The sequence below is a fragment of the Leptonychotes weddellii genome, chromosome 1, assembly GCF_054177405.1.
Source record: "Leptonychotes weddellii isolate Sample4059 chromosome 1, ASM5417740v2, whole genome shotgun sequence".
NCBI lineage: Eukaryota > Metazoa > Chordata > Mammalia > Carnivora > Phocidae > Leptonychotes > Leptonychotes weddellii.
Window position 1 is genome coordinate 167,785,876 of NC_138369.1, and position 17,262 is coordinate 167,803,137.

A 17,262-nucleotide genomic window follows, 5' to 3' on the forward strand; every position below is an offset into this window, starting at 1 on the left:
TTTTTTTTTTTTTTTAAAGATTTTATTTATTTTATTTGAGACAGAGAGAATGAGAGACAGAGAGCATGAGAGGGAGGAGGGTCAGAGGGAGAAGCAGACTCCCTGCCGAGCAGGGAGCCCGATGCGGGACTCGATCCTGGGACTCCAGGATCATGACCTGAGCCGAAGGCAGTCGCTTAACCAACTGAGCCACCCAGGCACCCGAAAAAAATATATTTTTTAACTGAAACATTTGCACCCTCAGTGCCCCCCTTTCTTTACCTGTGAATAGAAATTTAATTCAAATGTGAAGTTCAATCAACAACATGAGAATGATAGTACCTGCACTTAACTATAGTAATAGAGTTTTAGGGAGAATAAAAGGAAATATCAGTAAAGAGCGTACTTATTATATGACTTAGCATTTATAGAATGTCTTATGACAAGAAATGTTTGTGGATCTTAAAAAAGTAGGAGATTTCATATATTTAGGTTGGGGTGGTGTTTGCTACAAATTATATTTCTGCAATGATAACTAAAGAATAGAGAATACTCACATTCATGAGGACATACATGGACTAGACTATCTGCAGTTTTCAAATGTGTTACATTTGAGCAATGTGTATAAAATCGCAATTTATGATCTCTAGGCACTTTACCATCATTAACACTTTAAGAAATATTTTAAAATGTAAGTAAAACAGCAATCTTTTCCTTCAGAATTACAGATGGGAGAAGCAATTTCCTAACCTTCTTTACTACTCAGGAAAAATATTTTCTGGAGATATTAAAAGACATTTGAAGTCCTATCACAATCTATGTTAAACGACTTGGTACTCAAAAAATCTCAGGTAGTAAGGTAGTAAATGTTTTCTCTCTCTCTTTCTCTTTTTTTTAATCAGTTATCTACTACATTATGGAATTCTGGGGCCACCAGGATATTTAATGAGTGACCAGAATGACCCAGCAAATTCCAAAGTCAAAGGTAGGACAAGAATGGGGTAAAGAGTATTGAACATACCTAACTCCCTATCATGATTAAACCACTAACCCACATGTTGCTTAAGACATGTTCTGAAGCAGGGAAATTGCAAAACAACAGTCTGGGTTCTTTGTTTTTACAAATTACCTTAATGGTCTTAGAACCCCAACAGGGTGAAACAAGGTTGGGACTTTGTGGTATATATACCTGTCATTATTTCTGAGTCACAGAGGGTGAGTCAAAATTTTAAAGAAATGCAATCAAATAACAGCCTTTGGGGTATATTTTATGAGAAAATGAAGAGGACATAGAAGAGTTATTTTAGCAGTTCAACAAATATTTATTAGTGGATTGCTAATACATGAACTATCAAATTCAAATCAGAAAAGTATAGGTAAAACAAAATATGGTCTGATGTCTTTGATTCTGATATTTTGATTGCCTGAGGACCTCCTTTGCTTCCTGCCATCAGGTTGAAGACTGAAATTAGTAATGTTTGGATTAATCCTAGTCTATACCTAGACACTTATATTTGTTCAGTGGAAGGAGAGTTTTCAAATCAAATATTTTAAAATGGGACTGTGGCGGCACCTGGGTGGCCCAGTCGTTAAGCGTCTGCCTTCGGCTCGGGTCATGATCCCAGGGTCCTGGGATCGAGCCCCACATCGGGCTCCCTGCTCCGCAGGAAGCCTGCTTCTCCCTCTCCCACTCCCCCTGCTGTGTTCCCTCTCTCGCTGTGTCTCTCTGTCAAATAAATAAATAAAATCTTTTAAAAAAAAAATGGGACTATGATCCCCACACCACCTTAATGTGTACACCTCCAACATGTGGACTTGGTCACAGTAAATCTAATGCTTCTGTGATTACTGGGGCGACCATGACCAAAAGCTGTTTTAGTAACTATAACCTAAAATACTTCCGACTATATCTCTAATGCATTGTTGGAGGAAGACAACAAAGAAACATTTTCCAAGAACTTGAAAAATAAGAGAAATAAGATTGTAATCATGGAGTACAACTCTGAAATTAACATTTAATTAAGATAGATTATCTTATGGAAAAAAATGGATTGTATTCCATTTAGATCTGCAGAATTTAGTTACTTGTGATAAAGAAAAGAAGGAGTCAGTCATAAAAACAACTTAAACCTGATAGTTCTGCTTTTCTTTCTGGCTCCTCAGAGCAGGTTTCTCTCTATAGAATGGGGAAGGGAAATTTATAGAAAGAAGCCCAGTGGGGCTGCTGTGTTCTTGCCTGTTTATGGTTGCTGGAAGTGGAGATCGTACACTATCATACAAATCCCAACTCAGGATTTCTTGAAGCAAATACCATATTGATCTGATGAAGTTCTTGCAGTTCTTTACTCAATAATTCAGTTGGTAATTTCAAAGTCATTTGACCATATACAACATATTGGGTGTTGTACCCTCTACATATCTAGATTATTCTTACAATACGATGGATAAAACACCTCCTTGTTTAGACTTGGGGGTTTACAGAGAAATGGTGGTATGGATATTCTCCCAGACTTAAAGTGGGGATGAAGGCAGTGGAGCCAGGGAGAAATGGTGAATTCTCTGTGAATCTCTTAGATTTCCTAGCTCTCCAATTCATTTACCCATTCTGTCTCTGGAGTCCCTATTTACTAACCCTTTTTCATAAAGGACCCACCTCCTTCCCTAAGCTCTTGAAATCCCTTCTAATGTCTTACTAATTGAAAAGCCTTGTAGTGGCTTTTCTGCTTTGCCCAGGGACCTGCTTTACAGAATGAAGAAAAGTTTTTGAAGAGATAATTGGGAGAAGAGAAAATTCTGCTCCTACTAACAGGAGGTATTAAGATGAGAGCTAAAGAAGTTTGTTTTTCCCAACGAGGCCTAAAATTAAGCATATGTATCATGAGGATTAATTTTTTTTCCAAGAACCCATATTAAGTCTATATGAGAAATTAATATTTCATCTGTTAATTTCTCTTTGTGATATGGTGCCTTGCCTGAGTTTTATCAGAGTTCTCATACATTCATTAATGGTGATGGGGTGATGACCAAACCACTTAGGAAGGTAGGAGGAAATCTTAATTCATTCTGCCTCACATAGAGAGAGGAGTGTAACAGAGGCAAATATCTGGGTTCAAGAAAGAGAGCTTCAGTGAACTTCAAGTATTTTATTTTATTTTATTTATTTATTTTTTTTAAAGATTTTATTTATTTGTCAGAGAGACAGAACACAAGCAGGGGGAGAGGCAGGCAGAGGGAGAAGCAGGCTCCCTGCCGAGCAAGGAGCCCAATGTGGGACTCGATCCCAGGACGCTGGGATCATGACCTGAGCCGAAGGCAGCCACTTAACCAACTGAGCCACCCAGGCGTCCCGAACTTCAAGTATTTTAATTCTCTGACAAGATAATCCATCCTGCGGAGATGGATGCAGCAAGCAATTCTAGCTGGATTTCAGTAAACAACACATTTGTCTAACTATTTCTCTTAATTTTATTTTGATTTTAAGCTCAATAAGTAACCTCCTAATGATGATTTGGTTCCTTGGGTAGGTCTGTCTACAGGAGACAAATGCATTGTTCGAATAGACATCAAGTACCTGAAATACTGCAATTGTATTTCTTACCATAAATTAATGAATTGCCATGTCCCAAAAAGGGATCCACTCTTGGTATCCTCAAAATACTATCCCTCTGAGAGAGGAGAGCTGCTGGTCAGGTGCTAGATGTCTTGGAAAACCTCTTGAGAGAGAGCCTGATACCCTGCAATATTATTGCATATTTTAAATTTCCCACAAGATAATCAAGAGCCTTATCTCATTATCTTAATTGTAGAAGAAGTAGAGAATTGTGATAAATAAAAAGGACCAATGGTTTAAGATAAATGGGGAACCTAAAGAATCATACAGTAAGAAACTGTCTTGAAAGAGACAAATAACTTCTAAGATCATATCTATGCCTGGCAAGATGTTGGAAAACAATATAAAAGAAGACTTAGTAAACACAAAATGAGGTGTACCAGTTCCAAAGTGACAAAAATAATTAGGAGAGCTAAGTTCAAAATAAGTACAAATTATTCAGATTATTCAATAAATTGTAACTATATACTTTCTAAGTGGTTGCCACAAGTAATAAAATAAAATTTCATCTATCTATGATTCAAAGTTACCATACTCATGAAGTAATCTTATTCTCAAAGTTAATAATAATGAGTATCCATTTGAGTGCTTATTATATGCTTATACTTAGTGTTTTACTCATATTTCCAATGTAATCCTCAGAAAATCTCCATGAGCTGGTCTAATGTTACCATGGTCAACTTCCAGGTGAAGTTAGGTAAAGTGTCCAGTATGCACAGCTAGGAAGTGATAGAGTCAGGATTCAATCCAAAGCCTCAGCTTGTAACCATCATTCTCTATCATAGTTATGCTTTGGCATATTTAAAGACCTGCTATAAAGTAGAAATGATTTATTTGGGGGTTAGGTTCCAAATGATAAAGACTGGGAGGAGAATAATGCTGAGCTACTGGTTGGAGACAGTGTTTCAATTATTACGTGTATAAAATAATTTGAAACCAGTAAGTGTGCAACCCATCTAGAACCCTCTTAAAGACTTAGCACCACAGGGACACCTGATACCACTTCATTTTCCTTCTCCAACCCAAGCTACTTTGTTGTGACTCTAAGAAGAGTTAAGAGCCCCTCAATGCTATCTTTAATAATAATTTCATGCTTATAAAAATCAGGGTAGGAGCATAAATTAGACTTGTCCACACTTTATGAAATTCCCTAGGTTCTGAAGTGCCCTGATGATGGCTTTTGATAAAGTATTCATCTATAGGGGCGCCTGGGTGGCTCAGTCATTAAGCGTCTGCCTTCGGCTCAGGTCGTGATCCCAGGGTCCTGGGATCGAGCCCCGCATCCGGCTCCCTGCTCGGCGGGAAGCCTGCTTCTCCCTCTCCCACTCCCCCTGCTTGTGTTCCCTCTCTCGCTGTGTCTCTCTCTGTCAAATAAATAAATCTTTAAAAAAAAAAAGTATTCATCTATAAACTGATACTATCTGTGAAGTTACTACCATGAGCACATTCTATTTCCTCCTTGATCTGGAGCTATAGCTCCCAAATTTATGTTTCTAAAATGCATTATTCTCTTAATCTTTCACTCTTAATTTCACCTGTTTTTGCTTGCTTTAATGTCACATCTAAATTATGGTCATAATTTTCACATTTCTATAATACTTTTTCCTTCAACACGTCTAAATGGCATTTTAAGTTTTGTAAAAATTAAAATGCTTACCCTAAAAAATTGAAAAAACAAAAGCTTTCCTTTCTACTCCCAGACTTCCTAGTAAATTTTTCGCTGACTCCCTGCAGTATTAAAACCATTTTTCTCAGTTTATCATTTTTTTCAATGATAGACCCATACTTTCTTGATTTATGTATGAGACATTACCTATTGATTCCTGTTTTTATCCTTGAGGATTTTGTTCTCTTTTCATTCCCCAGTTATTTAGTTAAATCATTAGTCATTATTATTTTGTAAATATTGTCTGTGGCTAAATCAAATTGTGTTTAGTGCTTTATGTTTCCTCTTTTTGTCCATTTTTAGAGCTGATGACTACATTCCTTTTTTATGGTTGGTTCCCTATGTATTGTTAAAATATCCCAGATAAATGTCCCAACAAATCTATCAGCTGATTAGTTTTTTAGAGAAAGAGAGAGTGAGCATCTGTGTGTGTTGGGGTGGGGGGGCAGAGGGAGCAGGATAGAGAATTTTAAGCAGGCTCCAAGCCCAGCACAGAGCATGACATGGGGTTCTAGATCTCACACCCCTGAGGTCATGACTTGACCCGAAATTAAGACTTGGACGCTTAACTGACTGAGCCACCCAGGTGCCCCTCAACTGATCAGTTTTGAATATTTAAATATAGAAATCATACTTTGTAATTTCAAATGCTCCAACATTTCAGGTTTATTTTTTCCTCTGTTCCAAGGTGGTCTGGTTGTTCTCTAAGTATACAGGGCTGAGGCTGAAATGGAACTTCTCAATCCTCTCTTGATTTGGATACTCTGTGGCCTGAATCTCATATCATCAATGTTGTCTCTTCTCTCATTTGCAGAAACACACTTTCCCGAATGGAAGTGTTCTAGGTCCTTGTAGATCCTTCACATGTGAATGGTACTTTGACCGGAAATAGAATTCTAGCCTCATTTTTCCTTAGGATTTAGAAGGCCTCTCCGTTGTCCTCTAACTTTCAGCGTTGTTATTGAGAAGTTTAATGCCGTTGTGATTCCTGATTTAGTGTATATGGACTCTCTGTCTCTCTCTGTGTTTCCCCTTTATCCTTGGTATGTCCTAAAATCTCATATGATGTGCCTTGATATGGGTTATTTTTACATCCCCTGTACATTCATTCAGTGGCTCTTTCAAAATGGAAACGCACAACTTTCTGGTCTGTGTTTCTTTAATAAATTCTTCATCTCTTTTTCTCTGTTCGCTCTTTCTGGAAATCTAGTTAGTGCAGTTTTAGACATCCTACTTTCATTTTTTTTTTTTAAGATTACTTATTTATTTGAGAGAGAGAGAGAGCACAAACAGGCAGAGGGGCAGAGAGAGAGGGAGATACAGATTCACTGTTGAGCAGGGAGCCCGATGCGGGGCTCGATCCCAGGACCCTGGGATCATGACCTGAGCCGAAGGCAGACGCTTAATTGACTGAGCCATCCAGGTGTCCGATACTTTCATTCTTTTATACTTCTTTGTTCCATTTCTTTTTCTTTTCTGTTCTGTTTTTTCACATTCTAGGAAATTCCATTACTTTTTCTACTCATATAATAAACATTTTAAACTATAATATTTTATTTTGCAAAAGTTCGGAATGTTCTCTTTTTATAACATTCTGTTCTTTTTATTTTTAATAAAGCAGTAAAAACTAATGAAGTCAACTGTTATTCAATCATATGGATAATCTTAAAAATATTAAGTGAAAAGAACCATTCCCAAAAGAATTACATGTAGCATGTAGCAAGAATTACATGCTCTTTAAAAAACAAAACAAAAACAAAAAGCACATATACACAGTTTAAAAAAGGAAAGAGTAAGGAACACAGCATTTAGTATAATAATTCACTTAGGGGAGGGGGTGCAGCATAGATAGATATAGGTTATTTCTGAGGTCCTATTTTGAGACTTTATTTCAGGGGTTTATTTTAATAAGTATATTATCAAAACTAACTAAAGAAAGTGGATCTTGAAAAACATTCTGTTCTTAATTCTTTTTTTTTTTTTTTAAGATTTTATTTATTTATTTGACAGAGAGAGAGAGACACAGCGAGAGCGGGAACACAAGCAGGGGGAGTGGGAGAGTCTGGAGAAGCAGGCTTCCCGTGGAACAGGGAGCCCGACGCCAGGCTCGATCCCAGGACCCCGGGATCGTGACCTGAGCCGAAGGCAGACGCTTAACGACTGAGCCACCCAGGCGCCCCTGTTCTTAATTCTTGGTAAGGCAGTAAAATGTACTGGGTAAGAGGGTGCACTTGTGAACCTGGTAGATGACCTGGGTTAAATCCTGGCTCTGCCATTCAATAGGATGTCCTTGGCAAGTTCCTTCGCCTTTCTATTAAATGGACATGATAGTAGTGCACACCTCAGGGAATACTATGATGATTAAGTGAGCTTTTATTATAAAATCAGTACAAAAGTGTCTGGCATGCACTAGACACCAAGAACTAAATACATAAATGGAATATGTTCTCTTTCTGATGTCATTAATTACCATTAATTTTCTTTTCCATCTGTCCCTTTCATTGCCTTTGTTTTTCTCTGATTTCTTTCTTCTGCTTGCTTTGATCTCTGTCTTTCATCTTTGAGGCTTTCTTCAAATGCCTAGCTATCTTTGGCTGTTGGTACATCACTAAGAGCATGGTATGAAAATCCTCACTAGTAGCTCTGTAACTGGGTGGGCTTATTAGGTGAGCAGGCAGCAAAGAAGCCTTCCTAGCAGAAGACCCCCAGATGGCAGTTTCTGGAGTTCTATTCTCTGAGGCCATTCAGGTTTGGTGGGTGATAACCATCCCATGTCCTAGGAGGGTTGCGGGGGAGAGGAGGTAGCTTCCCTGCAGCTTTTGAATGCTGCAGCTCAGGAGGTCTTCAGTGCACACTGCCTCGCTGCACTGCACATGCTTTGCTGAAGATGCTGAGGCTGCCACTGGCTCTAGTCCTTCCTTCACCTTCCACTGTTCCTAACGCTAGCTGGCAGCTCTCCCTCACCTCCTTTTACCGAGTGTTCTTGTTGGTGTGGGTTTTCATCTTTTTGGTAAATGTGTGCAGGTAATATATATATATACTATATTTAAGCACTAGTTTCGCCAACTGTTTCTTCATATTTGTATCACCTCTGACTCTCTTTCATTCTGTCCTTTAAAATATTTGTGTCTCTTTATCTTATTTTGCTAAGCTCCTAATTATAGGGAACATACATCTAAGTACACACTCACACAAAACTGATCCCTGTCACTACCCCTCCTACCTTATAATTTTTAAGATTGACGTAGGACATGGCTGTTGGCATGACATGTAGGAAGAAGCCCAGCCACAAACACAAAGCTTTTCCAGGGCAAGTCCATTCTCACATTTAGGTATTTGTGCTCTGTAGACATTTGCAGATGCTCTTCATGAGCACAGTCTTGTGAAATATTTTGCCTTTTAATTCTTTATAGATAATAAAAACAACAATAAAAAACTTAACATTTCATTAAAAGTCTTCAAAGTAATTTTTCAGCTAAGAAAATAATTCAGTGTCACCTGGATCATACGTCATTAGGCTGAAAGGAAATTCTGTCCATAGTACAATATTGACCAAACAGATTGAACTAACTCTGCACAGAAGTGTTTTCTAGTTAATTTTTATCTGAGCACATGTAAAAAATACTTTACATGTACTATTAAAATCCCTGCTTTTCAGAGTCCATCGTCTCAGGTTCTAGAGGGAAGAGGGGTGGGAGGATGGGTTAGCCTGGTGATGGGTATTAAAGAGGGCACGTACTGCATGGAGCACTGGGGGTTATATGCAAACAATGAATCATGGAACACTACATCAAAAACTAGTGATGTAATGTATGGTGATTAACATAACAATAAAAAATTAAAATAAAAAAAACCCCAGCAAACCAAAAATAAAATAAAATAAAATAAAATCCCCTGCTTAATTCATACTTCTTTCCCCAGAAGCACGGAGGAAGGGAGACTGTTCTGATCAATAGACCATGATTTCCTGTCTTTACCTACTGAAGAAAAATGCAATTAATAAAATATTGCTGAAGAGATATATATGAGTTCCTTTCCTCAGAAAAGGTATTCTTAAACTGGAACAACAAAATCATTTCTATTATCTTTCTACCTTCACTCATCAAAAAAATCTACAGCAGATTCAAGAGTGACCAGACTGTTTTTCATACCTTACCATTTGAAACTGCACTAAAACTGTAAAGCTATGGGAGACAGTAATTGTATACCCTATCGCTTCTCGGCCTTTTGGCTAAGATCAAGTGTAGTATCTCTCAGTTTAATACCCTATTTTTTTTTTAAAGATTTTATTTTTTATTTATTTGACAGAGAGAGAGAGAGACAGCTAGAGAGGGAACACAAGCAGGGGGAGTGGGAGAGGGAGAAGCAGGCTCCTGGCCGAGCAGGGAACCCGATGCGGGGCTCGATCCCAGGACCCTGGGATCATGACCTGAGCCGAAGGCAGACGCTTAACGACTGAGCCACCCAGGCGCCCCTAATACCCTATCTATTTAAAGAATCAAAATCCTTTATGGGATCTTCCTTCCCTCAACTTTGGCTACAGTATAATTAGTTTAATTATGATTAAACTAATATGCAATTAGACACACTTTAATTACATATTAGTTTAATTACAAAAGAAATAAATAGACTATGATGGTGGCGGATGTATTTAAAGTAAAAATGTTTACCATAGCAAAATCAAATTTCATAGTGCCATATATATACACATACACACATCACATGCATATGCACATATACATGTGTGTATATGTCTGCATGTGGTATGAATGTATAAATAACATGTATATGTTCATTTGGATGGACTTCCTTCTTTTTCTCTTAATAAAAAGGGTAATGGAAGAGCCTCTTAGGAGATCAGGTACATTGTAAATAAATACACATTATCCTCCCTGACCAAACACACACAAAGTAAGGTTTCCACATAAAGTGTGAAGCCACAGTGAGGCGCAGCTCTTCAGAAACACCCCCTGCATTCTAATTTTAAAGCATCTGTATTTGTCATTTCTGGGAAGGGAAAAATCAGGTGGTCATTTCCAGGACTCTACAAGTATGTTACTCACAACTCAATTCTATTCTCCTTTCTAGCAAGAAAATTTTCCATAACTTTTCTCCTATACTTTTGAGAAATGAAAGTCTGGTTTTCTTTGTTGATCTGTAGTACGGTGAACCAAAGAACCATGTTAACATTTGCGCCCAGCAGCCCAAGAAAACTGACTAACTGAAAATTAATAGCTAGTTGGAGAGAATATTGGATTCCCTATTTCTTTTCAAGGGCACAGGATTCTAACCACCGAAAGTGGCCCCTACAGCAGTTATACATTCTGGTGACTAGTCCTCTGTTGAGCAAGCCTGCCTTGGGGTCTGCTTTTCCTCATGCTGCCCATCCTTAGAGGTCCTGTGGTGTGAGGAGAACATGTGTGCTTTGGAGGACTGATGTAGGTCTGAATTCAGACAAGCTATATAACTGGGGACCAACATCTGACCTTTCAAAGTTTCAATTTCCTCCTTGGTAAAAGGGGGAAATATTTCTTCTTAAGAGTTGAGTTTAAATCAGAAAACATCTATAAAATTCCTCACACAGAGAAGGTCTTAACAAATGCTAGTTTCATTCTTTCTCCTTCAGACACAAAGGTAGAAAAACATGAAATCGCTAGGGATTCAAGCCCCACTCTCATTCTGGGATGTGGTCACAGTGTGACCCAACTTCTTGGTAACCTGTTCAAGCCTCTGATTTCCAAAGCCTGCACATGATGTCCTTGCTAGTTTAACCTGATGTTCTCTCATTGTCACATGCTCTAGTGATATTTGAATATGCTACTTACCCTCTGCCACCAAGTAGGGGAAATTTCTACAGGGGAATTCAGTTCTACTTTCACTTACCTTTGGGGATAAGCATTTAACTGTGGATTTGCAAATGCACTTCAAACAAACTCCACGCTCTTTCCCATGACCGGAACATGGGAATGTTCCCCTCAACATCTCTGGCCTTTGCCTCTCTGTGCCGCTCTCCTCTTTTCTCCGACCTGGTCATGTTGGTCTTTTCGCTGTGCTTGGACACCATTCAGTCTGTTTGCTTGCTTTGCTTACCTAGAACGCAGAGGCCAGGCTTATTGCTGGCACTCGCATAGAGCCTGGCACAGAGAGAGGCTTCGGAAGCATTTGTTGAATGGGTGAACACACTAAACTCTATAGGTTTGCCCCCATTAGGGGCCATCTCCTTTGGACTAACAAGTATCAGGATCAAAATATCAGAATGCATACTCCTAAAAACCAAGAGGGATTGTGGCAGGCAGAATAAATGTTTAATTAGACATTATCAGAAAAACATCTTGCAAAAATTTCGCAGCATACAGACTACAAACCACTTCATAAAATACCTTCTCCTTTATGGAGAAATGCATAAGATATGTCAACATACCTCCTAATGATGATAATGATATATTATTGATTTATATAACATTCTTTTCCAAGGCTTGAGCACCTTTTAACATAAATTATTTTACCCTAACAGCTTTCCTATGAAGTGCTTATCCTGATTTTATGCATATGGGAAACTGATTATTTGAATTTCCTCTTCTCCCAAGTCAGCCCCTGATTCTAGGACTTTTAATTGAGCCCGTGAGCTTTCCTGCAAAACATTCATTGAAATGAAATACCTCCTTACAAGCTATTGAAAGAAATTATATTGGTCTCATCTCCACTAAAATCCTGGCCCTATAATTCTCTGAATATTAAGTGCTTGACTTAAACTTATCAACTCATCCTGTGGAGATGGTTCTTTGGAAAACTAACACTTCTTCTTTAAAAGAGAAAAGAAACTTCCTTTACATGATAATATATTTAGGGGAAAAACATGGATTTTGTTTCTAGTTCTTTGTGCAGTTGGTAAGTATGTCATATGGTTCACATGCAAAGCCAACTTCTTTGTACCAGCAAAGGTCAGCTCCTCTTCTGGCAATCAGTAGGTGAACGGAAACTACACAGTACCACCTCGAGAAGGCACCAGTCTAGAAACTGTGACATCTGTCGCTGGTCTTTAAGTCACTGCAGCTCTGGCCACCAGCTTGGAAACCCTTAACATGTGTCAAGGCATTTCCTATGACTTCCTCTTGCACTGGTGAGGAGAACTTGGCATAATCCCTCTAGTAGGTAGACAGAGAGAAGACTGAGTGGGATTTGAATCCCCCATAGGCATAAAATGTTGCTTCTGGGCTTCTCTTATCATTTTTGTGCTCCAAGATGTGGAGGACAGCCCCTCTTATTTGTTTAATAAGTATTTATTGAATGTCTCCTGTGGGCTTGGCATTCTGCCAGGTGTCCAGAGATGGAAAGGCATGGGCACTGCCTTTCAAGACTTTACTAAGAAGACAGGCAGACCAAGACACAATGAGAATCCAATGTAACACAGTCTGTATCAATCCAGGTTGCAATGTGTGGAAAAAATAGACAATTGCTAATTTGTCTGGAGAAGTAGGGAAATAATTCACTAAGAAAGCAATGTTTGAGGTAATATTGAGCCAATGGGGAATTTGCTGGGCAGACAAGGAAAAAGAACATTCTAGCAATGAGAAGAGTATATATTTGTTGTGGTGTGGAAGTGGGAGTAATTTTTATAGCAAGTGTGTATGGTAAACAAAGAGAAAGGCAGATGATGGGGCTGCCAGATGGTTTAAAGGCAGGCCATGAATGGTTTGGAGGTCATGTGTTATGGGTTGAATTGTATCATCCCCCCCCGCCCCGCCCCAAAGCTATGTTTAATCCTAACCCCTGGTACTTCGAAATGTGACCTTATTTGGAAATGGGGTTGCTGCAGTTGAAAACTGGAGTAGGTGAGCTCTTAAATCAATATGACCAGTGTCCTTAAAAAATGAGGGAAATTGGACACATGCATGCACAGAGGGAAAACTAAGGAGAAACATACAGAGAGAGGCTGTCCATGTGAAGATGGCAGAAATTGGAGTTATTCTACCACAAGCTAGGGACACCTGGGGCTATGAGGAGCTGGAAGTCAAGGAAGAATCCTTTTGTAAAAGCTTAGGGACAGTATGGCCCTGCCAACACTTTGATTTGGGGCTTCTAACCTCCAGAAAACAGTGAGACAGCCACCTCAGTTAGTGCTACTTTATGGCAGCCCTAGGAAACCAATGCACTATACTAAAGAGTATAGATTTGAATATAATGGGAGCACACATTTGTATGGGATGGGAATTACTGAAGAACTGATTGCCAAAACAAGAGCGTGACATGACCAGATGTGTGTGTGAGACAGAAGGCTCTCGCTGAAATGTGGAGCTTAGACTGGAGATGGGGAATGGAGAGAATTTGCAAAATTTCCAAAGCTCATTGACCACTATACTTAGGATCTCCTCGTCTATGAAATAAACAAAAAGGATGGAGAAAAGATCACTCTTCTCCTTCTCTTAGTTTGACTCAAAATGTTATAGTAGAGCTCTCCTGTCTATATAATGTTACCTGGATAAAGAAAGGGGCACACTTTGAAATTCAATCCTTCCAGACTCCCTTGTTTAGTGACGGGAAGGTCACAATGAAAAATGACAGTACTCATACTATGATACAGACACTTCAAATGATTTCAATATTGATATTTTGATATTGATAAAAAAACATAATTCAGTTGAAAATCTCATAACCATGAAATGAATAGAATTAATTTTCCAGTAGCAAGCCATTTGAGTTCCCAGAATGGTTTTCTTTGATCTTTATCTTAATTGGAGAAACTAATTTATATCTGTATTTTGAAATGTCTATTCCTAGGCAAGTAAAAAACTTGTTAAGACACATACTGTCACTAAGATCAATAGTAGGGATGCTGGAGTAGAGCTGGTATTTCTGTTAGGTATATTTCCTAGAAATATCATGAATTGTGATGATAATTGGCAGCTCTGATGCAAGCAAATGACTTTTTAATTGGAGTAGGTGGCATCCAAACCTCTGACACTTGTAAGGCTATATACCCTCTAGCTGTTTCTGATCTTAAATGGTTTAAATAGATCCTGTTACAAATACAGAAGACTTGAGTATGTTTTCAGTATTTTAAGCAACATAAATGCACACACACACACTTTACAAGTGATATATCTTTACTAAAGTGATAGAATTCACTAGAGAGCAAGAAGCCACTGTTAAGGCATTCTGAATCACATTCTGCCATTTCATCATAACCTCCTGAGACACAGCGTGTTGTACTTGCATATATGAGTAAATAATTTAGTGAATATAAAACATGTCTCAATAACTTCCACTTACTGAATATCATAACTGATGTTACAGAAATATTAATTTGGGGGCACCTGGCTGGCTCAGTTGGTAGAGCATGCGACTCTTGATCTTGGGGTTTTTGAGTTTAAGACCCACGTTGGACATGGAGCTTACTTAAAGAATATATATTAGTTTTATAACATAACCAAACATGTAAAGTATATGTTTCAGATTGTATTGTATTGAAGGAGTCCTTTAACATGACTTACCCTTGTTTTACGCATGAAGTATATAGTATAATGAGTTTAAAAATCATGAGATTGTTAAATTAAGACTCTTCCTAAATAAACATGGAAAAACTTGTGTACACGATTTTAGTATTCAGACGTCTTGAACACTGAGATATAAAATTCTGATATTCCTTTGGGAAAGTTAAGGCTCAGAGAGAATGGTGAGGATTGACTGAAGGAAGCAGAGCTAGCTAAGGGCAACACTGACTGAGAGCCCGAGCCCCTTCGTCGCGATGCACACGTAGGGCCTGCTGTTGTCACGTGACCTTCTTCCACAGTGACAAGTGCTGGGTACACAAACAACAGGGGGTTCTGTACTTAGTGATTCCTACAAAAATAGCTTTTTAGAGGTTGGAAGCCTTAATCAGTATTGTGTGATGATTTCTCATCCCGCAAAACACATTTTCTCCAAGGAAAGACTGGCTCTAGGATATTTGGGAGGGGCTGTGCACGTGGATATGGATAAAGGGGCGTCCTGTCTCTGTACCTGATAACTCTGTCAGTATCAGTGGTGGTCACAATACCCAAATAGGGGAAGACCGAACAATGGTACAGGCACAATGAAGAACGGTAACGGAAGTAAACCCCAAATACCCTATATGTCTACATGGGGTGACTGTGTTAGATACGCGACCCACTGGCATTCATTCATTTTTCCACTCCGTTCTCCAAACACAATTTTTTAGTACTTACTGTGTGCCTAGCATGGGAGAATGTCTCCATTTATTTTTATTTTTTTTAAAGATTTTATTTATTTATTTGAGAGAGAATGAGAAAGAGAGAGCACATGAGAGGGGGGAGGGTCAGAAGGAGAAGCAGACTCCCTGCTGAGCAGGAAGCCCGATGCGGGACTCGATCCTGAGACTCCAGGATCATGACCTGAGCCGAAGGCAGTCGCTTAACCAACTGAGCCACCCAGGCGCCCGAGAATGTCTCCATTTAAAAAAAAGTTTGATTTGCATATATTATCTGGACTTCAGAAGGAAAGAGATGGCTAGTTCTGAGCCCATGCAATTGAGTAACATTTACTGATATCCAGCTATAGATCACTGCAACTCATTTAATCTTCTGAACAACTGTATGGAGTATTATCATCTCCTCATTTACAAAGAGGAAACTGAAGCACAAAACAGCGAACTCACCTACAGTTAAAAAGCTAACAAGGACTGAACCCAGGCCTGTCTGGGTCCACTGTCCCACAGAGCAAATCCTTTATACAGAATAAAGTTCAAAGGGAATTAAGGGAGAAAATTGCAAGCCAAAAGCAGCACCACTCATTTCTTTAGCAGTCAGCTGTGCATATAAACCTTGGTTTTATAACTAGAGCATGGGCCACCTCCTCACCTTTGTCCTCTACCCCTTCTTTTGGTCTCTTTCCTTTCCCCACTTTTTATGTCGTAATTTTTTTCCAAAGCCTCACTACACTACTACTTCCTCCTAAGACCCCAATGGAGTATTATTCAGGAGCGGTTAGAGAAGGAAATTGAAGGCAGAGGAGGGTAAACTCAAAACCAACCTGAGAGGAGAAGTTGTAGCAAGCACAAACTTACCAGATAGTATGCAGGCTTCGAAGGGATGGAGATGCAACTGGAGAAGTTATTGAAATTGAGCAGAGGTGAAGGGGAGAAAAACAGAAGGGATGTGCAATGAAACATGTAAAGCTAAGAAGAAAACACATTTTGCTTTGTGTGTATCATACAGAGGTCTTCAAGATGTATGGAAAGTATCTTCAACTATTGATGCTCTATTGATAATGTTAACATGCACACTAGCAGCCATACTGAGAGGTTCAGAGACAGTATTAAAGTTCAAAAGGAAGTCAAAGAGCTCAACAAAATGCTCCATTTACACCTGGATCTATAATTGCCACACTGGTGTTGAGATGCAGCTTTCCAAAATACATGTTTCCTTTTAACATCAGTTCTTGGGGTTTTGGGTCACCATTTATGCCAGGCAGAGAGCTGAGCACCTTCATATAAAATATCTCTTACCATCTTAGCAATAAGTCTGGGAGGAGGGCTCTGTTTTCCCCACCATGCAGAAGAAGCAACTAGGGATCAGACAGTAATGTGACTGTGTATGCCATGGATTCCAAATTTAACCTCAGGGTTCCTTCTGCTAAAGTCTAATGCGTTCCCCTTATACCATGCTACAAAACTTCTAAGTACAAGGCTAGCCACACTAAAATTGCAAAAACATTCAGTAGATAGTAGGGGTTTAATAAATATTGGTAATGGGCTGCTATGTTTAATTTCAAAAGGCAAGCCATGGTACTATGTCTCCTTGTCAGTGGGGTGGGGAGCAGGGCATATGTCTAGACAATGGAAAGAACAGGGACATACCATAATTTATTCACTTCCAATTTCATATATAGAGACTGACTTTTTAAATTAGTCCTGTTTTTGTTACTGATAAAGCTGTAACCTCACCTTTCTAACAATTTTTTCAGATACAAAGTCCATACTGTTGCTTTGGTTGACAACTCATTGGCAGTA

The 17,262-nt window shown here is 38.9% G+C and overlaps 1 protein-coding gene and 1 pseudogene across 2 annotated transcripts in view; one reads left to right on the forward strand and one right to left on the reverse strand.

The window, feature by feature from the left end:
- SAMSN1 (SAM domain, SH3 domain and nuclear localization signals 1) overlaps positions 1–17,262 on the reverse strand; it is a 131,859-nt gene that overhangs the window by 50,605 nt on the left and 63,992 nt on the right. The window lies entirely within an intron of this gene.
- Positions 9,467–9,582, forward strand: LOC115941657 (U2 spliceosomal RNA; annotated as a pseudogene).